Source organism: Urocitellus parryii, chromosome 1 (genome assembly GCF_045843805.1).
Source record: "Urocitellus parryii isolate mUroPar1 chromosome 1, mUroPar1.hap1, whole genome shotgun sequence".
Taxonomy (NCBI): domain Eukaryota; kingdom Metazoa; phylum Chordata; class Mammalia; order Rodentia; family Sciuridae; genus Urocitellus; species Urocitellus parryii.
This window is the reverse complement of record NC_135531.1, coordinates 35,792,139-35,819,452: the sequence shown is the minus strand read 5'-3', so window position 1 is coordinate 35,819,452 and position 27,314 is coordinate 35,792,139.

The window sequence follows — 27,314 nt, the reverse complement described above, 5'->3', positions numbered from 1 at the left end:
ATATGTAAAATATATTCTGCTGTCATGTATAGCTAAACAGAACAAATTTTTTAAATTGCTCAAAAAAAGGACTCCCTGTAGCTTCTAATCTGTTGTCTTTTTCAACTTCTTCTTTCTAATATTCACAAAAATCAGTTTGTTCTAATCTTCTGGGGAGGTAGCTCAGTGGTTAAGCACTGAGTTCAATCCATGATACAAAAAAAAAAAAATAAAAATAAAGTCAGATTTTCTTCTGAATAATAATAATAATTATATATATATATATATATATATATATATATATATATATATATATCACATTTTGCTATCCATTCATCTACTGATATACATCTGGTTGCTCCCACCTTTTGGCTATTGTGAATATTGCTGCTGTGAGCCCGGCTGTACAAGTGAGCTTTATGCACTTTTGGAAGCAGATGGAACATCGAATACAGAGAGCAATGGATGGAATGGAATTGGCTAAGATTTACTTAATTGAAGGAAAAGATTGCCTGTAAAATTGAAGTTTCATGTAATCCTATAAAACCTCTAAATGTACTCAGGTTTCAGGTAGGTCTTTCCTGGCTTGGGTTAAGAGGATAGGCACATAAAGTTAGGTTATTATTGCTTGAGTATTAATCACTTTCTTTTTCTTCCTTAGATGATTGAATGTAGGACATGCCTATTTGAATTCAGTTGGAAAAAAAGCTGCCTCTTTAACTTTTAGAGAAATATGGAAATATTGGTCTGGGGTAATAAAAGGGACACTTTCCGTGGCCCCTGACCCTCTTGTTTCCTTTGCTTCCTTCAGGTTTGAACATCTTTCAGCCATGTGTGAACTTGGCACCCTCAAGATTCCTGCTAAAAGCTGCAATTCCTTTGACATCCCACTGCACCCTCTAGAGAAATGTCTAAAGACTTCCTTCAAGCTGTCACCAAACATGATCAAGTGTCACTTGCTGACAGAATAGATTTGATTGTCCTGGCTAGAAATGCATTTCTTGCCATCTCTAGGGCACTAAACTATTGGATATTACACTAACTTCTAGAGGTCCTTTGCCCAAAGGATGGAAAAGAACGTGACTCTCTAATGACAAAATGTTAATCAGGAGAGCAACAGACATTATCCAGTTTCTGAGAAAGTCACATCAAAAAGTCAAGCAGCACTGATGGACCAGGATCAGCTGAAAGGACTCCCTGTAGCTTCTCATCTATTAAGTCCTTTTCAACTTCTTCTTTCTAATATTCCCAAAGATCAGTTTGTTCTAATCTTCTGGAACCTAAGTCAGACTGTTCCCTCAAGCAAGAAAGAGGTCACTGAGAAGAAGTCAAAGAATTGGAAATGTCGTTTCTTCCTCCAACTCATTTAGAATTGCAATGTCCCCTCACCTGGAACACAAAGTCCCCGATCAGATATGGGTGGTTTTGAGCAAATGAGTTACTTCCCAAGGCAGTAGCCAGATGCTCCTATTTTCTATGTTTCAAATTAAATTGTTTGGTGATGAGTAGATGAGGGACAGAGGCAGGGAAGGTGGAGTTTCCTCCTCTGGGATGATGGTTTTGCCCTATTTTTCCCAACATTAACTGGAACCCAGAGATTACTTGTTTAATTGGAAAATAATTTCAGTTTATTGCACAAATATAATAAAAAATAAAATGAATTGAATTTAAAGAATGATCAACTCATAATCCAGTTCTGTAACATAATAACTCTCTATTTTTCCATGTATTTTCCAGTCTTTGTTGATAATTCAGAGAATACTACTTTTTTATATTTGATAACTCTTATGTCATTTAGTCAAATAAGATTTGAAGCTATAGTGATTCAATAAGAGCATGTCCATATATATTAAATGCAGCAAAGAGAAATATTATTTAATGATAGAAATATAAAAGCCACAAGAATCTATTAAAATCATGTGCCTTTATGCCAAAGTAACATAAAACCTGAGTATATAAAGCAAAAACTCATAGATATGTTAAGAAAATATAAAACAAAAAAATTGTTCTGGAATATTGTAATATATCTCTTTCAGAATTTAACCAACTAAGCAGATAAAAATAAGGAAGAATAAAGCTTAAAAAATAAAAACTTTCAACATTATACGTGCTGTAAGATTATATCCTACAGAAAATAGATGTTCTTTTATGAGTATAGGCATTCACATAACTCCATCATGGAATTTTCCACAGAGAAAACATTAATAAATTTAATGTTTAAATAAATTTAATTAACTTTCCAAAATAGAAGTTTAGAGGATATATTCTTTGTTCAAAATTCAATGAAACTGGGCTGGGGATGTGGCTCAAGCAGTAGTGCACTCACCTGGCATGCGTGCGGCCCGGGTTCGATCCTCAGCCCCACATACAAACAAAGATGTTGTGTCCGCCGAAAAACTAAAAAATAAATATTAAAAAGTTCTCTCTCTCTCTCTCTTTAAAAAAAATTCAATGAAACTGGAAATCAGTAATATATGTATAGATAAGCTGAGTTGAACAAAGCTCTGTCTAATCTAGCAGAACTTAGTGTCATATTTTATTGACAGGGAGTAACAAATGGTATAGGAACTTGTGAATATAGAAATTACCAATAGCACTAAATAATTGAGAAATTATTTTTTTTGGGGGGGGATCCAGTTTCCTATGGTACCTGGGCTGCCTATCAATCCTTGGAAATATTCTAAGGGTTCAGAAAATCCTGGTAAGGAATGGATTTGAGGGCCAAACAGCTGACAAGTCAGCATGAGATTGACCCATTATTTCTTTTTCTTTCCTGCTTTAAGGAAACAAGGACCATTGTAACAATGGGGCCTTTCCAGGGTCCATGATAAGATCTTCCTTCCGTGTCTGGAGCTGCTCTCTGAAGTGCTAGACTCTTAATCAGCAGAAAGAGGAAACCAAGGCTTCCTTCCCAGTTGGACCTGGCAGCCATGGACCACCTCTTACAAAATTCTTTGGATGGGGTCAACTCAAGATCCATTTTTAGTTTGGTTCCTCTAGGTATTATATTTAAAAAGGACTGTGTTCCCATTTTAAGGAGTGTCCCTTAAAAGAAAGTCTTTCCTACTGAGTGAAGAATGAAGAAAAGAAGCTCACCTTATATTTACACTTTTACATCCACCATGATTATTGACGTTAAATTCAAAAGTATATTTCATGAGGTAACAAGTATGTACTGGTCAGGATGGGCAGGAATTGTCTTTGATGAAAGAAATCTTTTAATTTTAGATAAAGAGAGTTATCTTGGTATATCTTTAATGACAATAAACCAATTTGTTTTATCCGTTTAATAAAATTCAGAGAAAGGTAAGCTCCGGAGACATGAGAGGGGTGGAGATGGAGGCACATAGGGTTTTCTCTTTTATTCTGATGTGCAAATATTTCCCATTCTCATTTGTAGAATGAGATCAACTGAGAAAACAGAGTGTGAAAAGGCATTGGCTGAGTGAGTCTTCCCCTGGTAAGGCCCCAACTGTTGATAGCCACAGCCAAAGGGGCCCCAGCAAACTTCCAGCTGCCAGCTGATGATTGGCTCACAGCGGCCCAGCAACATCTAGCTGATTGGCTCCTCCACGGAGCTGCTCATTGGGGGACTTCTTTGGCTCCGCCCACACAACCCAGCCAATCGGCCTCAAGAGCAGGAGGATTGTGGGAGGTGGAGAGGCTGGTGTGGGGGTGAGAGGCTTGTGGAAGCTGGTGGTGGCAGTTGGGCTCTGAGGGTTTTTTCCTGAGGAGCTGTTTTGTTTGGCGTTTGTAGTTCTAAAAATAAAGTTAGTTTCTTTTGACAAGTGGCTCCTGAATTGTGCCCAGCCAGACTGCGGCACCCAACCTTCCCAAAGATGCCAAGTTTACAAAAGATCTAAGAAGCACCAACTGACTAGGGACAATTTTCACTTTGTTTTAAAGGCAAATATTAACCTCAAAAGGTTGAAAACACTTAGATCTCAGCCCTGCGAGCTCATGTTTGCATCTCGCAGGCTGATATACCTAGCAACCTATTCTGACAGGGGTGTTGGCAGAGCCAATATAATTCTTTAAAATGAGAAGCTCAGTGAATAATTGCTATCTTATGGGGTTATTGGATATTTTCTATGACTCTTTCTTTCCCTTTGCACCTGTCCTTACTAATGGCTCCTGCACACTGGGCCTCCTCCTCTTTGGGGTCTGTCCTTTCTTGGAGTGATAGAAATAGAGATGAAGTGCTTGTGACCTTAAGCTTGGCTTATGGAGCCCATCCTCCATGGCTGGTTGGGGGGCCCGGGAATCCAGGAGGCCCCCACGGAAGGAAGAACTCCTGCCCCACCATTCTTCCAGGCAGCTTGAGGCTACATAAAATGAGAATTGGGCTTGGCCTCCATCTCCTTTATTATTTATAAAGGGGCACAAGGTTTGCCTACACACTCATTGGGAAGAAATCTGGTTTGGAAGTTTGTAGAACTTTTGTTAGAGAATGAAAATACACCCATAAGCCTGAGTTCTTTTCTTTCTCTCTCAGTCTTTGCTTAGAATATAAAAGGAATACTAGTATGTATTGTCTGATATGAACTGATTAAATGAGAATAGCTGCATATACACAAATTAAAATTTTTGAACTTCTTGAAAGAAAGTTGTGTCTAAGTAGCAGACATGTCAGTATTTAGCAAACATTAAATGTATGGTTTGACTAGAAAAATCAAACAAAATTTAGAACAAATTGTGTTCTAGTGAAAGTCAGAAAAGAAAAAAGTAAGAACATTTATTTTGGTATGAGTTGATGTTATTAATGACAGAATTTTCTCCTATGGTACTATAATATTTATAATAAATCTGCACCATGGCTAAAACTTTCATGTAAATCACGTTAAGCAGGACAGGGGATAAGGCTCAGTACTAACGCATTTGCCTGGCAAATGGGTTCAATTTGCCAGGGTTCAATTCTCAGCACCGCATATAAATAAACAAAATAAAGGTCTATCAACAACTAAAAATTTAAAAAATTAATTTATGTTAAGTTGACTGATGGCAGATGAGGTAGGTGACTTCTTGGAAGAATGACATTCTTGGATTCAGTAAGCAGAAGTTCAGTCTCTCAGGGTGGAACTGGTTGCCTCTCAGGAGATCACACCTTCAGGATCCATTAACAAAGGGAATGCATAAGTCCTTGGGAAATTTTACTCAGCAAGAACTTTGGATTCACCTTTGATAAGAGCAAATACTTCAAAATGCTGTTAACTCAACCAAACTCCTGTTTTACTTTATTAAATCAATCAACTCTTCATGAGCAACTAGGGTATTCATTTGTCCAACTTGGGGAAGGGAGGAGTGTTTCTCAAATTGCTTCTCAAATTGCTTTATTTATTCTCACTAAATCCTTGTGATTTAGGTGAATGCTGGCACCAAGGGATTTGGAACTGGGAATGGAGTAGACAGCATTTAAAGGTGAAGAGAATCCCCATTACCACAGTACGTCAATCAAAGGGCAAGGAAAAGACCCTCTCTCAATTCCATCAGAAAGCGTCCAGAGAAAGCCACCATGTTGAAAGTCTTCCCTTTTCAGTATAAGCAGAGTGTAAAAATGTAGATTTGTGTCTTCTTGGAGTTTAACATCATATTGATCCTCTCAGCTTGTATTTGCTTTATGTTGGATTTAGACATTATCTCTCAGCTCTCTGATTTTTTAAAAAGGACTTTAAAGAGGATTGCTTAGGAGAAATAATTTTTAAGCCCTTTGATTACCACAAGCCAGGAAACTATAAGCTATGAAGGAGCACAGTTTGCTAAGAATCGCAATATTACTCAAACTTGTTTTTTTTTTTTTTTAAGTACTGATACAGTCCTGAAGTATTTTTGGTTTATATACTCACTCTCTCTGACTTTGAAATATGTTCAAAACATAAGATAAGCTAGAGGGATGGCTGGAGGGAAAAGCTTGTGACAAAGCAAGTTTTGTAAGATGATGGAAGAGTCTAGTTTGGGGAATGCATGTGTTCACTGTAAAATTATTTACATTTTCCTATATGTTTGAGTCTTTCACAACATATAAAACTACTGTGAAATATATAATATTTGCAATAAAGAAAAGAAATGATGATTTATATAGTATTAACAGTTGAAAAATAATTAGTAAATTGTAAAGTTAGATTTAGGAGCTTTTCCTGAAACAAACAGGAAAGAACAAAGAAGTAAGAAATAGAAAATCATGGGGCCAATGGGATAGCTGTCAGAATGATGTCATGAGCGAGTGTCATTATTAAATAGACCAAACACATTGTGTCTTTTCACAATGTCAGAGTTTATTGAACAACACTAAGTTCATAGGCTACACCACTTTCATTAGTGGCAGTTCATTGAATACAAGTGGGTCACCTGGTAGTAAATCACAGGTTCTTTTATTCCAGTCTTAATTTCTAATAACACTCAAGTCACACATGACACTTCACACGATTGTCTATGTCGGTTACAGAAAGGCTAAGAAAGGGTTAAGGCGGCCACAGGGGTTCAGAGGGCTGCACTGAGAGCACAGCAGAGAGCAGGTATTGATGCCAAGAGTCACTGTAGATGGTCAGACAGGATTAGGAACCAGCTTAAGAACTCTGTCAGGGCACAGAGCTATCAAAGTGCAGAAACTACCTGTAGGTCAATGTCTGGATGGACATGTCATGTCAGATGGAGATGTCAGCTTGGAGTGGGACGTGTGTGGTCATCTTGGGCAGGAGAAATTGCACTCTGTTAAAGCCTGATGACAGAGATTCGGAGGTTTGTGGCTGTTGTGATTTTCCTGGGCAAGGCTCAGAGTGACCGTTACTCTGGTCAGAAGTGCTGCCTTGTTCTGTCTCAGGGTGCTACTCCTTTTCTGGGTCTTGAGTGAGGGGGTCGCATCCTTTGGTGGTCTAGTGTGTTCAATAAGCTTGTGGGCCTGGTTTTTCTGATAGGAGTTTGATACGCTCATGCTGTGCTTCTGATTAATTTGATAATTTCACAGGTGGGGTCATTCTTATTAGTATAATTAATTTATTCATCAGTTTATGCCTTATGGTTGTGCCAGGCAGATGGTGGTTGTTTGCTTGTACAAACAAGAGGTAGAGACCTTCCCCCTTAGCACTTCAACTCCAAGTGGAGTAAGTAACTTATGACAAACTAGTGCTTTATAGAATGGAGTTACAAAGGTTTCAGGCAGAGTCTGGAAACTGCTCTTCTGTACCTCAGGCAGTAACTCAGATCTCGGAACTGTCTGCTCTCCACAATGAAGACTCGGAGGAAGAAAAAAAAAAAAACTGGAGATGGAGAAAGGGATACATTTGAAAATAATAAATGAGATTAAAAACACCCAGATGCCGATTTGGCCTGCCTCTCTTCCCTTATCCAGGAAATCTGAATTTGTGGGGATGGGCTCACCATTGGTATTTTTAAAAATTCCTAAGTCACTTTAATGTGCATTCAGGATGAAAATTTCTGGCTGAGAAGGTGTCTTGGGAGGATTGCATGCTTTAAACATAAAACATTTGTGAGATTGTAGAAATTATTAAAAGGAAGCAAATGGCCATGATTTTAACAACAACCCAGCTTTCTTTAGGTTCTGAAAGATTGGCTTTTATCTGTTGGTAGTTTCTCAATTGCACTAAGAACAGAAAAATATTATTGGAAGTCAATGGAATTGCATTGCCCGTACATCTTCAACTAATTTTTTTTTTTGGCCTAAAATAAAAAACTTCATCCATGAAAATGGAAGACATGTTAGCTATTTAAAATAATCTTTATCATATTTATTAAAATGATAGATGAGTATTATAAAAATACAAGTGATATTGAAGGATGAAAGAAGAAAGTAAAAAGAAAAATGGCTCCTAAAGTTACCATATGCTCCATGCTATATTTGTGGAAAAAAATATATATTTATTCAAATAAATTTATACTAAATTTCACCAAGTTTACTAAATTTCAGAAATTAGTACTTTAAAATTCTGTAAAGAAGATTTTTAAAAATCAGCTTTTTGAGTGACTATTTTATTTTTAACCCATAATTTTAAATATATTTCCCCTCTCTGCTATGAACAATGAAGAACTTAATAAATATATACACTCTCATGTTCTGTGCCCTGAAACCTCCTAGTTTTTGTTGGCTAGATATTTGTTTACATTGTCAAGATACATACTGTTTACATTCTGTTTTAAAAGCTAATCCCATTTTTGTCTCAATTTAGGGTTATCTTTAGCAATGCGCTGTCCACCTTTATAGCAGTTCCAATACTTGAAACTTCTTTTTCACTTCAGTGACAATGATGATAGAATGGGTACTATTTATTTAGTGCTTGATGATTGCAAGCATCTGCTAAGCCATTTTCTTGCAGAATCTCATTGAATATCATAACAATTCTCTGAGGCAGACCCTCTGCACAGATGGGGAGACAGATTCAGAAAGATGAACCCAGTCCGTGTCACACAGTATGTGTAGTCGACTCCTGTGTGGTCATACTGCTTGCCTGGAGGAGGTACACGGATGCTATTTGCTGGATTTTTGCATGTCTGGGATGCATGTCACAGCACATTCTAGAATCACACGTTCCCACGTCAAATTGTAAACATCACCCCCTGACTTCTGCAATTGACAGTTGTTTGGAAGAAGCCTGAGGAAAGAAGTGGTTTTGTCTCGTTTTTGTTTTTCCTTTTGTAACTTGTTTTTCTAACCTAGATCCCTGAAGAATTATTTCCTTATTCTTGAGGTTTCATGAAATTTCCATGACAAAAAATGGTATGAAAAGGTCTGTAAAAGTTTATATAGAGGCCTGTATGCCTTGCCATCTGCCGGACCAGCATGACTTCAGTCTGCTTATTCTCTTCTTTTAGGGGACAGTTTCGTTTTCAAGGACATCGTTTATGTATATATTGGGAATCCTTTTCCCATTTTCTGTATGTATCATGTTCTTTTGAATTATTTTACATTGTTGTTCTTTTCTGTGTTCTTTCTTTAAGCTTTTTCTCCAAGTTTGTATTTTTGGGTGTCCTGCTCTTCATTGCTTCTCATGTGAGCTTTATCTCTGTGAGGACTTCGTTTTTCTTTTTTCCATTTTTTTCTGACACATTAAATTTCTGGGTCTGTCTGCTGACCCACACCTTTACTTTGACTTTTTATGATTTCCAAATGATCTCTCTTTTCAAAGAAGTCACATACTTTTTAATTCCTTCAAGATTTGGGGAAACAATTTGGAACATTTTCCTTTATTTTCTTGGACAAGTCCTCTTATGATATGTCATCTTTCTCTGCTTTTTTTTTTGCCTAGATTCCTTCCTGTCTCTCTCTCTTCAATGTCAACACATAAATCCCAGCTGACAGCCATTATGTGTGTGACTCATCTTCAGAGTCAGTTGAGTCTGCTGTTGGCTGAGGACACTGTGGAATGAGAGGGTCGGGGAGGTGTGCTAGTGTCAGCTGTGAGGGCCCCAGCAGGAATTAGGATGTCTGACCTGATACCTGGGTGTGGTGGCACACCCCTAAAATCTCAGCTACTAGGGAGACTGAGGCTGGAGGATCCTGAGTTTGAGGCCAGGCTGGGCAATTCTGAGAGATCCCTCTCTCAAAATTAAACAAAACAAAACTATTGCCTGAACAATTGCTCATCTAGTATTGTGACATTTGTCCTGAGAGCACACATGTCTTTGCTATTCATAAAGTTGGGGTGGCTCATAGTTTATCCATAGGACTTAGTTTTTTTTTTTTTTTTTTGGTGCATATGGGTTAAGTCATGTTCCCCCCAAATTCATGGATTGAAGTCCTAATTCCCAATACCTCAGAATACGATCTTGTTGCAGATGTAGCTGATTGGGAAGAAGTCATACTAAAGCACAGTGGGCCCCTGATCCAAATGACTAGAGTCCTTAAGAGCACCATGTGAGGAGACAGGGACACAGGGACAGCGCCAGGTGAACAAGAGGACAGTTTGGTATGATACGCTCTCCAAGTAGGGGAGAGGCCTGGACCGCTCCCTTCCCTCAAAGCTTGACAGCTAGTCTCTGTGAGAAGAAAGATGTGGTGTGTCAAGCCACCCCATCTCTGGTGCTCTGTACAGCAGCCGAGCTGGCTCAGCTCCTCCATCTCTGCCACACTCGCCCTTGTCCTCAGCGAGGACCCTAGATGCGCACAGGCCTGGGTCTCTCTCATTTCCATTTCTCTGCTGTTCTGCAGGTGGAACTGCCACACTCTGCTCCTCAATATTCCCTCCTTTGTGCCATTCAAGTCAGGTGGTTCTTCCAGGACTATGGAATCTCTTCCAGAATCTCTGCATGGCCCTGGGTCTGAGGGGATTATGTCATCTCTCACTCCTCCTTCCCCCAGATTCTGTACAGTTTTAAATTTTGTCTTCTTTCCTTCCTTCCTTCCTTCCTTCCTTCCTTCCTTCCTTCCTTCCTTCCTTCCTTCCTTCCTTCCTCCCTTTCTCTCTCTCTCTCTCTCTCTCTCTCTCTCTCTCTCTCTCTCTCTCTCTCTCTCTCTCTCTTTTCTTCCTCTCACAATTCCTACTCAAGCCACTGACTTCCATTTATTAAGGTGAGCTCCACTCCACCACCATCACTGAATTTATCTTCCATATTTGCAGTACAGTTAGATTTATTGTTACGGTCTATAATCCATCCTGGATCCTCCAACGTCCTGCTTGGGTTTGTATACATTAAGTTTCACTCCTTCTGACTCTGAGTTCTGTGGGTTTTGATCAATGTAGTCACGTATCCATCACCACCATGCCGTAGAGAACAGTTTTGTTACCCCCGCCCCCAAATAATCCCTGTTTTGATTCTTTGTTGGCAGTCTATCCTCTGGAAATTTTGCCAATGCCTCTTACTTTGATAAATTTTCTCTTTTGAGTCAGATATTCTTCCTAATTTTAGTTTGGGGGCAGGGGTCTTTATTTCATTTAAAATGGGCTTTTCTTACTGTGGGGGTCTTTCATTGTTTGTGTGTTTCAAGACCCCTTATGGAAGTATTTAAAGACGCCTTCTGGTGACTACCGTAGTTTGTGTCCTAAGTGTCTTCCAAAGGCCTCAAGATAAAGATAGATAAAGATGGCACTGTTGGGAGGTGGTGGGACTTCTGAGAGCTTGTGGGAAGTGTCAGGTCACTGGGGACATCCCCTTGTAAGGGAAGTGGGACAAGTCCCTTCTCTTTCTCTCTCTGTGTCTCATTTACCAGCCACAAGGTGAGAGGTTCTGCTCTGCCCTGGGCTCTATCATGATGCGCTGCCAGAGACGCAGAGCAACAGGGCCTCCCAACTGGAGAAAACCTCTAAGTCTGTGATTCCAACCAAGTACATCTTTTTTTCCCATGTAAGTTGGTTATCTTAGGCATTTTTTATTGTAATGAAAAGTGACAAACATTAACATTTTCATCTTTCAGATCATCTCTGGCAAGGGATTTATCTAAGAGCAAGGGATTCATCATGAAATCTAATGCTGAGATCTAAAGATTCTCTGTAGTTTTATAAAAATCATCTTTGCTGAGCACGGGACACAGTGTGGAACATTTCATCATTTCACTCTTTTTCATCAAGGAAATTATCATGATCTTCTCATGGGGCACAGAGTCGGGGGGGGAAAAGGAAAAAGGGAAAAACAAAGAAATTATAATCCAGTCTGTTCTGTTTAGCAACACCAGTGACATGGACAGAGTCATTGGAGATCGGACGCCAGATCCTAAATAAGTCATTCTACTGTGATGATCAGTCCCTGAATAAAATTCTATCTGTTACTCCAGAAGTTGATTCTGTCTAGGACAGACATGGATTGCTTCCAGTGCAAATGAAACTAAGGTTACAAGGCCAATCCCCAATTTGGTTTTATTCTAAGTGTTGACAAATTCTGTTGGAAAGAGTCAGAGGATAAATCTTTTAGATTTTGTGGACCATACTCAAGTTTTTGTCATATATTTTCCCCCCTGTTTTTTTTTACAACTCTTAAAAATGTGAAAACCATTCATAATTCATGGATCATATAAAAATGGGCCACGGGCTGCTGTTGGCTGAGCCTTTGGTTTATAGTAGGATGCACCTTAAGTTTCTGCTCTCTAAATCTTGGGAATAGCCCTTAAACTGTCAGAAAAGATCTCAAACAGGAGTATGTGGTAGACTGGGTATTGTTTTCAGAGGCCTCCCTCTGTGGGGAGATTGTACGCACACTCCCACTGGGTGGCACGCATTGCACTCTCCTATGGGCAAGTTTACTTCCCCACATGCTGGTGTAAGGCTTGGCCACACAGCCTGCTTCTTCTACACAACATGAGTGGGATTGTGGTATGCTCTTCCAGAAACTGATGAGCCAATATTTTGGTTGGACCATTGCCTGGTTCTACCACTGAGTGGATGGACCATTGTGTGGATCCGCCATTGCATAAATCTGCCATGTGGGGAAGTGCCAATGGGTGGATACGTCATTGCTTTCTCTTTCTTCAAGACCAACATGGTTCAGACAAACTTGATCCCAGAGTGAAGATGCAAAAAACAGAGTCCCAGAACTCTCAGTTACCTGTAAAGTAGGCAAAAAGTAAGCCTTTGATCTTAGAGGCCCAGGTGATGTTTTTGTTGTTGCTACTCTGGCTCATCTGAGAAAGCTGGCCTGTGCACCCATTGAAGCTATTCATTCTCATCTCAGACTTCTGACCTGAGCCGGCATGGAGCAGAATCATTGAGTATACATTTTAACCCAGGGATACATTTTTAAAAATACAATTTTCAAATTCTTATTTTATCAATAAAGGTAGTTTATTTTAAAGAGGAGGTAAAGCTTTGCTAGACACTGCCCAGAATTCTAAGCAAGGCAAATTAGTGACATAGTAGGAAGAGACGTGCATATCCAGCTAATGTGGCCACAACAGCCAATTCTCTAGAAAACCCAGAAAATCATGAACTCCACAAAAAAAACTGTAAAATAACTTGCATTATTTTTTAACAATGTTTTTCAAAAAATGAAATTGCAACACTGCAACTATTTCTCAATAATGTTTTATAAAGAATAAGCATAGTTTTAATCATTGGTCCAAGTGATGAAACCCATCCACAGTGTTGAGCTTGGGGACAGGGGGCTGTTGCAGACCTTCAACTGTGCACACATTATCACTGTACCTGAAGTGCTAAAAGCTATGACTTTGGGGGCAGAGTCAACTCGGGATTTTGTCCCTGCCAGTTAATGAATAGACAAGATAAACTTTTAATTTATGTCTTCTTTTGCAGATTGCTTTTATGTGGGCTAAACATATCTATTAATATTAATGGTGATTCACTGAACAGTTTACATGTGCCAGGTATGATGCTAAATGTTTCAGATGCTTCTTCAAGATCAGGTCACAACTATGTAAAGCACTTACGTACGGTTGGCCCTCCCTTCATATCCTTGGGCTCCACGTCTGTAGATTCAGCCAACTGCAGGGAAAAATAATATGTCTGTATTAAACATGTACATGCTTTTTCTCTTGTCATTATCCCCCAAAGAACACAGAACAACAACTATTTATGTTGTCTTAGGTATAATACATGTATTTAATCTAGAGATATTTAAAATGCATGGCAGGTTATGGGTAGGCTGGTGCAAATACTACCCCATTTTGTGCGAGACACTTGAGCATTCACATATTTTGGCATCTGTGGGAGGGGGGCTGGAAACAATTCCCCATGGATACTGAGGTACGACCACACTGATCTTATCCCCAGGTGAAAAATGAGGATTCAGTGACTTATCCAAGTCTACACAGCTAATAATAGGCTGAGTCAGGATTTAAATTCAGTTCAGTCTGATCCTAGAGTTCACCCTCTGGCCTGGAGGACACCACTGTCTTGTGTTTAGCTCTTTCTGAGGCTCCAGAACTTTGAGAATGCTAAGGGAGATGGCATCTGTGAGCCCTTTGAGAACTGTTGGGCACTGTGCAGACGAGAGGTCTTAGGGTGAGCACTGTGTATTGTCCAGGTGACCCAAGGCACAGCCACGTTAAAGGGTACAGGTGAGGAGACTACCAAGGTGTGCTTCGTGGAGTCTCTCCTGGGTACATTAGGTGATGAGAAGCTTGATCATGCACAAAGGGGCAGAGGCTCATCTCAATGATGACTGAATTCACAACAGAGAACTTGTCTTCATCCACTCTGGGTGAGTCCATTAGCACATCATCTCCTATTTTCTAGGGTAAGCACAGTATGTGGCCTGGAATCCAATCTCTGGAGACTGGTTCTTTGGACTCCCTCTACGTGATTTATTGGATCAAATGTCTAGCATTTCAGGCTGATTTTAAAAATGGAAATGCATCGGGAGGCAAAGGAGGCCTCTGGGAACTGAAACTGGTTTTTGTCCTCTTTTCACATAAGAACAAATTTAGGAGGTCTGTATTTAAATGGCTAGGGTGGAAACATGGTGAAGGACAGAGCTGGGCCTTGAGGCAAAAGTGGGCAGCAGGTGCCCTGTCTGGTTTGCAGCAGGGGGGAAGGCTCATGGTGCTCAGAAGAGCTTGTGGCCCAGCCCTTAGGGACGTGAGAGATAGCAACAGGCCTCATGCACTAGTGAGACTGAGTCTTCAAGTCGGCCTGGAACATACTTCTGATTTTTTTGATGGGGTTGAACCATTTGTGGCTTTTACAGGTGTGTAAGTTACTAGGGTGCTCAGCTATCTGAGAAGGAGGAGAATCAGGAAGAGAGAGGAAGGGATGAACAGGTGAGGGAGACAGGAGGAAGCCGAGGCTTTAGAAGGATGAGGACTGTGTTGCCCTAACCCTCAGGTGGGCGAAAGCTCAGAACCAGAAAATAGTCAAGGACACCTAGTATTGAATTGCAAGTGCAGATTTGTTCTTCACCTAAGATCTAGCATTAGTTAATTTCCAACCTCAAGGTTCAGAAACAGGTTTGCCACAATCATATATGTGTAAGATCGACATCACCTCTTTAGAAAAATCACTAGGCCTCAACCAGAATAGGATCAGAAATTTCTCTGTAACCATTGGTCATGGGAAGTATAGTCATGGGTAATCCCCTATTTCTCTTAGGAGTAACTGTCATTGACTATATGAAGCTCACAGACATTTAAAAGCATTCAGGACTTGTCTATCTTTTGATTTTTAGGAAGTCCACGTTGTTACTCAATGTAGAAGTTTAATACATTCTAACATCCTGGAGTTTTAGAATGAATACTAATTTTGACTCAACACCATCTTCAAAACAGCCTGACTTCTTTATTCCCTTCATTTGAAAAATAACACTATTGAGATACTATAGACCAACCATGTCCTTCCCTTGAAGGCAAGGGTGCTTGGTTCAGTCTTGGTTTCTCATCATGGTTTTACCCAGGAACCCAAGTGTGCTTTCAACACTGGGGCATATTCGAAAGAGACGTCCTCCACGTGGCTGCAATGGGGCTCTTCGCCAGCTTTTGTAAGTTTGCCAAACCTGGGGGGAGACTCGACATCCTGCTGTAGTCCGTGGAAAAGGCAGAGCTAGGCGAGGGTCTTGGACTTGCTCCATCTGTTTTCCTTCTGCCAGGGCTTTGGCTCTTGAGGCTGCGTCAAATGACAAGAGTTAACTTCTAATAAGCAAATTACAATCCTTGCCCTGATAGAAACACTGCCTATATTCACGTCTGCCACCCACACTTCAGACAATTGGCAGCATATAGAAACGTGAATGAACCACTCTCTAGAATCATGCCATCGAGGGGGAGAAGTTTATCCTGTAAGTGTGGGAGGAACAGGCTGAGAAAGTGTCAAACTGCATAAATCCAAGGAAAGGCGAGTCTGCCCCCTGGGATTAGAGAAAGCACCGAGGCGTGTGCTCTCTTCAGTATGCGGTCAGACACAGCGAGGTGGGTGCGGGTAGTGATGGAAGAGATCTGCGACGAGCCCTGGATGTCTGATTCAACAAAATGAGACTCGTCTCTGAGTATTCAGGTTGAGTCTAGAGAATTTGATTTTGGAAATAGTGTGGGAATTCCTGTATCTGATGGGGATTTGGACTAGATATCTCTGCTTACATTCAGACTTTAGGAATTCCATCCAGGGCCTTCCTTCTGCCCCAAGGAACCAAAGGCCTGCAATTCATATGCAAGAAATACATTGCTGACATTCTCTCTTTCTCTTGTGATTTCTCAAACTACCAAATGATTCTAAATAAATGTGACTAGTGAATCTGAGCTCACGTGATCACCAGTGCAGTGAAATCCAGGGCCTTCTTGCTTTCTCCAGTAGAAGGTTCTTACCCTCCTGGACACTGTGTCCTCCCTTGGTGGTTTAAACCCAAGCCAGTGTGCTAATGGAAGGTCTCCCAACTTGCAGAGGAGGGTAACTTAGTGAGAGATACCACACCTTTCTGTAACCCAACTCCCAAATTAGTTGCATTTTGGAGTCTGATACTTTCTGCAATGTGAGTGGCCCTGGGGAGTGATCAGAGGGTCTTTCTCCGTCTCTCTCCCTCCGGGGAACTACATGAGGCATTGCATGTCAGTGTGTATGGTGCACAGATGTGGCTGAAAATGACCTCTGAGCATCCTCCCCTGCCCCCACGAAAGCTATTTCTTCTGTCATGAAAGAGGGCACTCATGCGTGATTGCTTGTTCATCTGAGGGCCATCATAAATCTCAGATGGATCTTTCTACTCCTCTGTAGGCTCCAACTCCTCCCCCGACTCCCTTCCCTGGGGAAATTCCTTTGACTCGGTGCTTCAAGGTGGGTAAATGGGCAGTGGAGAGGGGGAGTGAGGCTATGGCCTCTACTTCTCTTTGAGGAAGAAAGTGCATCTGAAACCTGAGCCGGTGGGGCTGGCTAGTGGGGCTGGCCCTGCTCTACTGCTCTACTGAGAGAGCGACTGTTACAACCTGAAGGACAAAGAGAACAGCACGGGAGAAACCCTCTATATGAGTTCCCTGTAAATCACCGGGCAAGGGTCCTGAACAGACAGCCTCATGGAACTGAGATCCTTTCCTAAAGAGCCACACACAGGGATCGACTCTGAAAACCATTCAGATGATCCGGAAGCAGATCTCTGAACGTATCTACTAGGCAGCACTGCCCAGTGTCATGTTCAGCCATGTTGGGGACCTTCTACCCTCATGTGACTGCTGAGCACTTGAAATGTGGCTAGTGTGACCGAGGAACTGACTTTTCGGTTTAATTTGCTTTTTAACAAATGTAAACTTTGCAGCCTGATTTAAGGGCATTTGGATGAGGTGGCATCTCTGCTGCTCCTAGAGCCTTGCTCTTCCCTTCTCTGTGGTCCAGGACACCACTGCCTCTAGGCTGAGGACACACCACCCTGAAAAATGTTTGTGTTCCTCATCCCTTTCCTCATTTTCCAACTTGCATTGGGAGATTGTAAGAAGGGCAGTGAGAGCCAGACACAGTAGCACATTCCTCTAATCCCAGCAGCTTGGGAGGCTGAGGCAGGGGGATCTCAAGTTCAAGCCAGCCTCATCAACTCATCAGCCTAGTGAGGCCCTAAGCAACTTAGTGAGACCCTGAAACAAAAAGGGCTGGGGATGTGGCTCAGTGGTTGAGTGCCTCTGGGTTCAATTGTGGACATAGGTACCAAACCCAGCCTCCTATGTGACTGTCTCTGGGGGCTCCTCTCCTGTCTGAGTATGGGGGTGATTTCTGTGAAACCTGAATTCAAGGTTCCCCCGGCTCTGACTTCCTCTCATTGTGTGCTTCAGCTGCCATTTTCTTAACCTGTTTAACACTTTTCCTCAAGGTCTACCAATTGATGTGTGGTCAAACAACCGGAGGGAGCTATGTGCTTCCGCTGGATTCCGATGGTGTCTGTGGCATTGATCAATACCCCTGCAAACATCACTAGGAAGGAGGAACTGGACCATCCTGAGACTCCCCATCATTTCTGGGTCTTACCTTACTCAATCAGAGACACTCAGAAATTAGAACAAACCAAGCACGAGACTCTGAGACTCAAATTACCTGCTAGGGTTGTGGCCACATTTTATAGGCAAGAGAGGCCCAATGGCAACCCACCTGGGTCACTCAGGTAAGAACAGAACTAGAGCTAGCTCTCCTCACTTCGGGTTTAGTGCCTTTTTTCTTTCTTTTTTCCTAAATCATATTACACTGTGTCCCCAGAGGTCCCAAATTTCAGAAGGATAAGGTTTATTTTTAACATTATACAATAGAAAGACAGGGTAATAAGACATTTTTTAGAGACAAACACTATTTAATTCCATGAGGTCAGATTCCTAAATTTTCCCTCCTATTGCATGCCATTTTTTAGGATTACAAGAAGAATCCATTTTCTGTGGTTATGACAAAATGCCCAAAGCTGAATATTTTATAAAGAAAAGAGGCTTATTTAGCTCACAGTTTTGGAGGGTGAAAGTTGAAGATCAGGCCACCTCATCTGCTTGGCCTTGGTGAGACCTCATGACAGATGGCATTGAAATGGTGGGAGCAGGCAACCAAGAGGACACATGGTTCATCTCCCAGGGAGGTTCAGGGGCCAGGCTTCTCTTTCTATAACAACCTTCCCCGGAGGGGACCAACCAGGGTCGGAGGAGAACCAACTTATCCTGGGGGCAGCACCCTGATGACCTAATGCCTTGCTCTCGGCCCTGCCTCTTAAAAGTCCCAACACCTTTTAGTGCTGCCAACTGGGCCCCAAGCGCCTAGCATGTGATCTGCCAGGGGCCCAGTCCAACCAGGACAGAGAGCGAATCCAGTGAAGGAAGTCCAGAGCAGCTGGGTGTGCAGCGCTCACTCCGGGTCACTTTCAGTGGACTGAGTTGGCTCTAGGGTTCTGCTTTACTCACTCGTGTCCTCTTCTCTCTCCTCAGAAGCAGACACTTCTGCCATGTGTCACCTAACAATGGGGACATGTTCTGGGAAGTGTATCATTAGGCAATTGCATGGTTGTGTGGACATCGCCATGTGTCTGGTCTTCAGTTCAGTCGAGAGAGGCTTCTCTATGTCTGGACAAGACTCCTGTCTCCCTTAGCCCCCAAGGAGCAGATTCCTAACAGCCTCTATCACTTTGCTCTTGTTCCTCAGGATCATGACCACAGTCGAGTGGGGCACATCTGCCTGATGGGCCATAGTCACCATGCATTTTCCACCATCATGGTCCTTTTTTGTTTGTTGGTTTGGTACCCGGCATTGATCCCAGGGGTGCTTAACCACTGAGTCGCCTCCCAGCCCTTTTTATTTTTCATTTGAGGTCGAGTCTCACTAAATTGCTGAGGCTGGCCTTGAACTTGCTGTTCTCCTGCCTCAGCCTCCCAAGTCACTGGGATCACAGGCGTGCACCACTGTCCACTGCCTCACTGCCGTGGGCTCAAGGCCCTTGATTGTTTTGAATCCGTTGCCAGGTTGATCACTTGACGTGGACTCCTACTGGCAGCATCTGCAGTGGGTCTGTATGTTTAGGGCCACCGTGGACAAAACCCCATGAGCCTGAATCAAGCAGAAGAGGAATGATGCCACCGAGAGTGGAAAGCCACAGTGAGTGTGCGGTGGCTGAGCCTGCTGCCAGAGCGACAAGGCACTCTTCACGCCACTGTTCACAAGTCGAAGGAGCACACTCCCAAACAGGGATTAAAATATGGCGGTATACAAACCAGGAACATTGTCATTTATGACATCCCCTAGCACTGTGTACTGTACATAATTGCACATGCTGTGTTTTCCCATGACTGGCAGCACAGTGGTCTGGGTACCCAGCACCACTACAGCCTGGTGAGCAATGACTAAGCTACAACGTCGCTGGGCGATGGTAACTTTTCAGTTCCTTGTTATCTTATGGGGCCACCGTGATGTATATGATCTGTCATGGACTGGAACACTGTTATGTGGTTTGTGACTACTGATGCTGCCACACGACAGATGATGACATTCAGCAGAGAGAAGTTGAGTAGCTTGCCCAAGGATGCACAGCTAGTAGAAGGTAGAGTCAGATTTCAAAACCAAGTGGGAGGCAGAACCTGCACCAGAGAGCCCTGGAGTGGCCAAGGGAATATGTGTATTTCTCCTTCTTACCTCCTCCCCAGGGCGGAGGTAGTTCTAGAAGAGTAAGCAGTCTTGCTGATAGGAAGAGGTGAAGAAACAGAAATGTGAGGACCAGTGTGGGTTAGACCTGGAATTTTCTAGTATGTTTATGAATTAGAAGCATAAGATCAAAATTGGTGCTATGATTTTCATTGCTTCCAGCTTTCCCTGTTTGCTTTGTTATGGTTCTTGCTGATAGTTTGTTATTAGTATCTGAAAGTGTGTGAGGGCCAAATTCTCCTTCTCAGCATTAGTTCCCTTCAGGACTAAAACCCTGCCAGCTTTTCAACCTGTTTCCTCCTTAACATTCTTATAGAAATTTAAATTTCATAATAGCCACTGACTTGCTTTGTCAATGCTTTTGGGGAGGAACAGGAAAGCAAGATATAACTCAAACATTTGATCTCTTGGCTTTAAACCAGCAGGATGTGCTCTATGTGCACAGGGTGTGTACCTTGCCAAATGCACATTGTGCTCTGAGCTCCAGAGCACCACCATGATGCTGAGGCCAGAGGTGAGCTGCTACCTATGGGACCAAACTAGTTAAAAGTCAAATCATGTATCCATTGGGTGAGTGTAAAACATCATAAGGCGGGTGCAGAGTGGGGATATAAAGAGGAGTGACAATGAGTCCTGTTTTATAGAAGGCATAGGAGATGCCTTGCCTGAGAAGGTAGCATTTGAATTGACATCAGAAATAACTGAACTGTGGGGCTATGTGAGGCAAAGAATACTGTAGACACAGGAAATAGCAAATGCAAAGGCCCTGAGGCAGGAGCATACTCAGGGGTTACTCAAAGGCTGACAAGGAAGTAAGGGAAAGAGTAGAGAGGGTGAGCCGGGAGCCATTGGACATTGTGTGTGTCCCATAAGCCTTCTAGGGTGTTAGTGTTCACTCTGAGACAAACACAGTGAATGGTTTAAAGCAGAGGAGTGATATCATATCATCTGGTGTAGATTTTCGAAGAATCACTTTTGCTCTATGTGAAGCCAGTCTGTGGTAAGGGAAAGGCCACGTAGCTATAAAAACTCTCAGATTTGCAAAAAGTCAGTGAGAATAACTGCCCTCAGATATCCTTATGAAAGACTCCATCCAGATAAAAGAAACAAGGAATTTAGCATGATCTTTAAATGGCCCCAGGGAAAGAAAAGTCTTGGGCAAATATAAACAACGTTGCATTCAAGAGGTGAAGTTGAGACATGCTTTCAATCTAGCGGCTTTGTAAGAGCCAAGCCATCCCAGCACAATCAAAGCCAGCTGGGACCACGGAAGATGACTCCATATCCTGTTGATGCTCTGCTTGGCACACTGTGGGTGGGAGCCAATGAGGGTGGGAGGGGTTGAGGCCCCAAGGCTGCTACCAACCCATGTGCAGAGCTGGGGCACTTCTGAGTCAGAAGAGAGACAGAGGTGACTTAGGGAAGGTTCTGAGGCTTCCTCCATCAATGTTTTGTGGCCCTCCAAGGTACCACTGGAACTATTTCTGAGCATTTTCCTATTTTAAAAAGAATTGGCAGGTCTTTAAGCGGGTAGTGATACCCAACACTTATTCAGCACTTGCTGCGTGCCAGGTTTGGAGCTGAATTTACCACATTCATTATCTTCTTACTAATTTAAGTCTTCACAGCAGCCCAATGTGCAAGGTGCTATTTTTAGTGTCCCCATTTTTTTTTTTTTAGAAGTGGGGTCTGAAGTTTACAGAGTTGCATAAGCAGCAAAAATCAGAAATCCAGACCATCAGAATTCACTCTGATGATGAAGAATAGTGCATTTGAACAATAGCTCACTGACTCTGATTGCTACTTGTCAGGGTCTGCCTGAGAAGTTGGCCAAGGAGTGGCAAAGTTTATTCTTACTTGGTTTCCCCTTGATGGATGTGGGCAGAGGTTTTACCTCACCATGACTGCTCCCTGTGTGGCAGTGCAAATAAACAGCAACAAGGTATTAGACTGATGTGAGAAAATGTATCAACTGATATGCAAACCCTATTTTCAGCAAACCTGTTAAAATGAAGCATTGACTTATAGAACGGCCTTGTGAAGGGCATGATTTCATTTTTTTAAAAAAAATGTGATTACTTTATCAAAGGATTTGCCAGAGTATTCCCTTAAATAGTGTCCTCAGTAACATACCTAGTGCATAATTTACACTTAACCCAGGACATCATGGTTATGACCAACTCAGCAGCATGGCCACAAATCCAGACAGTCCCTGCAGGTCAGTCAGTGTAAAGGTACATTTGGGATAAAAAAAAAAAAATGGAAACATTTCACCTTGGCTGAAAGCTGACCCTGCTATAGTCTAGCAAGGAAACTCTGTACACTCATTTATAAATCACCTTTTTTTTTCCTTTTATTTTGGTGGCAGGGTTTTACTCGGTTGCCCAGACTGGTGTCAAGCTCCTGGGCTCAAGCCATCCTCCTTCCTCAGCCTCCTGAGCGCTGGCACAAGCACAGGCACAGGCCTAGCTTTATAAAGTATCGTCACTTGCAGGACACAGAGATTTTCCCCCTAGTTATGTGGTTCATAAAAATGGCTACAGGGTCTAGAGTTAAATATTCTAGAAGTGATAACTTTTGACCAAACTGGCTAGTAAAAGAAAAAGATGGGCCTGGAGGGACCCTGCTTTGTTCTTCAACCCTGGTTACACAGTTCAACCTCTCCATACTTTGGGGCCTAGGGAGAGTCCAGAAATTGGAACAGGGAAAAGGAAAGGTAGGTACCTACTTCCTGCCCCACAGAGGGAGAGTGGAAGACATGCATCCCAGGAACGTGAGTTTTGTGTCAACCCACGAGGGCAACACCAGTTAGGAGACAGTTTTGGGATAGGAAACACACCCAGAATTAGCAGCGAAGGGACACAGGGGAGAACTGTGGAAGTAGAAAACTCAGCCCTCCGCCCTAAAGCTGGAGTAGTAGATGGAGAGGTGAGTTCAGTAGATAACTTACAATTCTATTTCTGGAAGACTGTGTATCAGGCCATCTTCTGTTACTATAAGGAAATACTGAGGCTGGGTGATGTAGAAGGAAAAGAGATTATTTAGCTCAGTTTTGGAGGATGAAAGACCAGGATTAGGAAACCCCATCTGTCTGGTTACTGGTGAGGGTGTCTTTGGCTACATCACCCATGGTAGATGGCATTGGGGTGGAGATCCCATGGCAAGACTAGAAGCTAGGGACACTCAGGGGTCACATTCACTCTTTCCTAGCCATCTACTCTCCTGAGAACCAGCTCACTGCTAGAGGCCAACATTACTGCCTTCTGAGGGCAGCACTCCCAGTGACCTAACACTTTGCATGGGGTCCCACTTTTTGAAGAGTCCAGCAGCTATCAACATCACCCCATGGAGTTTCTCCATCATGAAACGTTGGAGGACACACTCAAACTAAATCCACACCATTCATTCACTTAGTTCCAGATGTGAATTGCCATCTAAATAGAGCCCAATCAGCCCACATACAGCGAGGATATGGCTTCCTGTCCCAGCACAGATGACCAAGGATCCGGCAGTGGCTTCTTGAGATTTATGGTGGTGAACTCTGTTTTCATATTTTCTCCTCTGGAACACTTTAATCACTCGCTCAGTGTGTGTGTGTGTGTGTGTGTGTGTGTGTGTGTGTGTGTGTGTGTTTTCTATGAGAAGTAGAAGGGCTGAGACTCCATCCAAAGAGAAATTGAGTTTCCCAAGGTAACTGTGAATTCTTTCTGTTCCCTGTTTTGGTCCCCACCCTGACCCACCATTATTGATTTTTACTATTCATAAACATTTCCTCAAATATTTTGAAGAATTACTGAAAGCAAAATAGTACTTTCTTGTTCTGTGAATTAAGAGAGAGAGAGAGAGAGAGAGAGAGAGAGAGAGAGAGAGAGAGAGAGAGTGTGCGAGTGAGCATGCGCAAGGTGGGAGGGGAAGAAATAAGAGAATGACACCTTCCCGGCTTGGTTTATTCTTCAGGCAAACTTTTCATCTCTTCAGTTGAGTTGGTGACAATGGCTTGCTACACTGGAGATCTACAGGAACCACTATAAAGAATTTATGTACTGGACTCTGTGTTGCACACCCATAATCCTAGTGATTCAGGTGGCTGAGGCAGAGAGATTGCTGAGTTTGAGGGCTTGGCAATTTAGTCTCCTTGTCTCAGAATAAAAAATAAAATAAAATAAAGTAAAAAGGGCTGGAGATGTAGCTCAGTGGTAGAGCCTATCCTGGATTAAAAAACAAATGAGAGTTTTACAAATCTTAGGTGCTTCTGCAATCCAGCTGGGGTCCAGTACATCCTCCTCACTTGGAAGCAATACATTAGTGGTACAAGTAGGTAATTCTGCTTATTAATTTTAGAAAAAGAATCTTAATTTGAATAATTTCTCTGTAGAGAAATAATATTCTATTCTGTACTAAGTGGCCATTAACTTATAACAAAGTCATACCAAATTTGTAGAAGAGAGCTATTTGTGTTTGTTGTTTTGAGTGTGAGACCATCTTTTTAACCTTGTTGCCAAGTTTACATGTTAGCTTAAAAAGTCTTTGGTCTATAAACTGGCAGAAATGTACTTTTTTCTTTTTGGTATAATTTGGGATCAGATTCAGCATTCTGCACATGCTAGGCACGTGCTCTGCTATTAAGCACCCCAGGCCAGGAGAGATTTCTTTCTTTCTTTCTTTCTTTCTTTCTTTTTTTTTAAATGAAAGAAAAAAAAAAAGAAAGAAAGCATTTTCCTAAGAATTAGATCTGCCAGTGGCAATAATTACAGTTCCTTTGAATTCACTTTCCCTCCCCCAGTCAAGGTGGCTTGTTGCTGAGTGAGCTCTTTCTACTGCTCACTGTACTTCAGTTCTAGACGCCTGAGCTCTGTTTATGAAATTTGTGAGTTTATGCAAAATAGCAGCTCTGAAGCAGAGATACCCACCCAGTGGAGGAGCTGTTGTAAATCTGACTTAAACACATAAAACTTAATACACCAGAGATACCACCAATAGTTTTTAATTATTCACATATGTTCTTTCCTGAACAGTTTGCATTATGTCCCTTTATTCGTAAATCAAATGGTCCATTTAAAAGTGATTATATAGAGGAAAAATTATTTCAAGCTTTGTTTACCAGTGTTTTTACTTATGTTAATTCCCAACTCCTATGAATCAAAAGAATTATTTTCAAGTAAACTGTTCAACCCATTAGTAAATGTGATATATCTTTTGTAGAGCTTGGATCCCTCTGAAAGAAATTTCAAGAAATTTATTTCTACTCAGGAACAAAAGCTTAAGTTATTTTAACAGAGTGTGTATGTGTGTGTGTTCATGTGTGCTTTTTACCATAGAAAACATTGCAGTGAATGTTCAAATACACAATGGCAGCTTCTATAGACCACTGACTCCAGAAGTTTCTGAGGCAACAGAGATGCTGAGAGCCACATGAGCCACAGCTCATCAGCTTCCTGGGACAGGGCTGCATATCATTTAGAAGAAAACAAGCTCTTGCTTTCACAATTTTAATCTAGTCTGAAAATCTAAACTACCTGGTTCTATCACATATTGCTGTTATCTTGATAATGCTGAATTACTAACACACTTTTAATTTTATCCCTAAACTGATTCTCCAGAATCTAAAAGGAACTTCTGTGATCTCCATTTCTTATAACAAAATCCACTCAAATCTATGGATGGCACAGGGAGGAGGAGGAACAAATCAGAGTTCTTGTCAAAAAGTCTAACCAGAGTGATACCTAGATGTTATGATGTCTGAATACGAATCTTAAGGTGAAGAGATAGATTCACTTTGTTCTACAACTTTTAGCCTTTTTTATATTGTTATGTGAGAAGTTTATTTTTATTTTTTTTCAGTGCAGATTTGGCAAGTTAAATCCCAGGAAAGGAGGTTGCATCACAGTGAGGGACCCTGGGCAGTCGGGCAAGGTCAGATGTGAGGCTTGGGGTGGGGTAAGCAGCAGGTGGGAAAGAGGCTTCCCCCTAGGGAAGCCCAGCCTTGGAGTCCAGGAATGCTGGGAATTTTCTCAAGCTTCCTGGCTGCCCTCAGGAAGTGGCTTGACCTTTGCCTGGCTGGTCAGTTTGGGAAACGAAATCCCAGCCTAGTGATTCCCCTCTTGCAAATGACTCTATTTCAGTTCCAGTTTTTGTTTCTACATTCCTTCTATTGAAGAAGCATCGTCTGGTGACCCTCATGAACAAATCTCTTGGCATTTTTGTTTTTAGTTTGTAAGATACAAGCAGATTAGAGATGACAATATCATTACAACTCTCATCATTATTTTCTTTTCTAGAAGCAAGTTTTTAATATTGATCTTATTTCTTCAAAGTCTTGAATGCTTGGAATCCTGATAATTAATTTGTGGTTTGTCTTGTAAATGATTTTTAAAAATTGTGCACAGTATATTATGTTTGGATATTTTACCATTTTTCCCCCATCATTCATTGTTTAAAAGAAGCAAGATACCCCTAAACAATTCACAGAATACAACAGATCTAAGATTCTTATGCCATTCAATACTGATGTTTTATATTAATTACCCCAAATAAATATCTTTATATGATGTGATTTTCATCACTCAGGGTAGCAACTGTACTGTGCCTCCCAATGATATCCTTATTTTCTACACCTAGGTGAGTTCTTAGTGTTCAATAAGTCATTGTTTAGGGAACTAAGATGAGCAAGAGAAAAACCTTTTAAATGTACAGGTTTTTGTTCATTTAAATGCCATTCAGCTTGGATTTATTTTATTTTTTATCTCTTTGACAACTTCCTTAGGATTTATTCAATGGAACTAAGAAATGAAAAAAAAAAATTTAATAATAATAATATTACGTTTAATTTTTAAGATTGATATGTTACATTTAATGTTCATATTCTATCAAACAATGAAACAATCATTGACAAATTTATGATAGTGAGTACTAATGCACTTAATTTCCATAGAGGTAGTCAGAATACAATTAACTTTGTTTATATGAAGCAAGTTAGAATTGAAATTCTTGCTGCTACCAGAGTTCCCAATGCTCTGTGAGGACAGCAGCTCATTTGGGGTGCAAGTAGAGCCAAAAAAGGGCACACTGACTGGGGACCAGGTATCATTATCTTTACTTGGTCTCCTGAGATGATTCAGACCTTTCTAGAAGTTTCTTTTCTTCAATTACACATCTCTCTCTCTCTAGAAGGTTCTTTTCTTTAATTACACGATTTAAAGAAAAATGAGCCCCAGCTCATATGGTCTTGGAGAATCTTGGCAAAACAAATTCACATTCTTGACTCTCAATTCAGCCAGCAACTGTGTAATTCTAAATTCCCATGAGGCATTTGGGTTTTCGATTTTCTTGAATTCAGCCTATGGTCTAGAAGAGGTGGTTTCTTTA